The sequence below is a fragment of the Haplochromis burtoni genome, unplaced genomic scaffold, assembly GCF_018398535.1.
Source record: "Haplochromis burtoni strain Fernald_Lab_line unplaced genomic scaffold, NCSU_Asbu1 Contig_1300, whole genome shotgun sequence".
NCBI classification, from domain to species: Eukaryota; Metazoa; Chordata; class Actinopteri; order Cichliformes; family Cichlidae; genus Haplochromis; species Haplochromis burtoni.
Window position 1 is genome coordinate 48,289 of NW_024583661.1, and position 1,744 is coordinate 50,032.

Consider the following 1,744-nt stretch of genomic DNA (forward strand, 5'->3'; position numbering starts at 1 on the left):
CATGGATGAGGTGTTGTTGTTATATCCCAGCTCCCTGGCACATAGCAAACACTTCACCTTGTACAAAAGTACAGACAGCTTAACATAAGTTTTATTGCACCATCAGTATTATGAAAATACATCTTCTGTAGAAATTTACATACCTTGTTGGGAGGAATAAGATCAAAATGTTCCCACACAGGGGAGGACATCCTCCTCTTCTTAGCTGGCTCCATTCTCTCCTGACTTTCTCTCCTCACTCTCATAAACCTCCAAACTGTCTCCAAACTCTCACTAACCGCAACTCTCCATCAAACACCCACATTTTGAATGAAGTCTGAGGGGTTTATATCGCTGTCATATCTCGCGGCAAAGTTCGAACCACTTCATGAACCAGTCACGTGGTACAGCCGGGCAGCGAGGCTTCGGACGTCATCATTTTCAGCTCCTCCCATAAATGAAGCAAGCCTCGATACGCGCATCGCGGAAACGCCCCCTCAATTACTCGACACAAGCTTCGAAGCCTCGATACAGAACGTCACATCACTATATTTGTGCACTAATTGATGCCATAGGCCAAATTGTAAGTTGGCATTGTAATTCGTGCAGTTATTGGTGAGTTGCAGTTATTTGTTTGTGCAATCTGTGCATTTGTTTAATAGTTGTGAACAGGTGAGTGCAACCACATTTATCATCTACCACACCCATGAGACACGCCCCACACCCGTGCACCAATACAGTGAGTCCATTTAAACCAAGTCACTTAGTCAAAAAGGAACAACTCATATGGCGCCTACACCTGGGTTTGATGAAGAGAAACTACCCCACTCTAGTAAAGGTTGAAGAAGTGAAGCAACTTCTTTTACTCAAGAAAAAGTGAAGGCTCTGAAACGTACTCAAAGTAAAAAGTCGCTCCTTGAAGAAAAATTCTAAGCATTTGAATAGCAACTATACGTTGTGCTATATTATTATAAGATTAGTACATAAGGAAAAAAAAATACAAAAATTATTCAAATTTAAATTCTAACTCTAATGAATGAACTTAGGAAACTTAGAAGACAACTAAATGGGCAACGCCACCTGGGAGGGGGCGGTTCCACCCCAAAAAATATTACATTATTCAGTGCAAAAAGTTGTATAGTTGCAAAAGCACACATGCTCATTATTGACAAGGCAGAGGTGTGTTGAGTCAATTCAAATAAATCTATTAAATAAAATAACTGAAAACAATACAGAGAGCAAGCAAAGAAAACAGCAAATTAAGTAGCAGGACATTTTATTTGAATTAATTTTAAATGTATTTTAATTTTTACTGTTTTACTAATGTAAAATGCATCTGAACAAAATGGCTAATGTGGTTGAAGACAGGCCACTTGGGGAGGCAATCTACAGGGAGGAGTGCCCATAGAGTGCTACCAGTTACTCACCCATGATGTCGCATTGCAATTCTTACTGCAACTTAAATGGGACTTTATACTCAAATCTTAGTGTTTGCACTCACACATATAACAGGAAACCTTACCAGGTATGCTGGCGCCCTCCAGCAAGCACCCATGTCTTTACAAACAAACAGAAAAGTAAAAGAAACCTGTAAAGAAATCAAAAAAACGCCCTCTGGGAAAAGCTTCACTGTCACTGAGGTTTTGGCACAACTCTTTGAAAGTGAAAGTGACATAGAGGAGAAAGTGTCAGAGAGAGAGGATTGTGTTGAGGAGGACCCTGATTTTAAGGAATTCTCATCTGACGAGAATGAGAGTGCTGACCC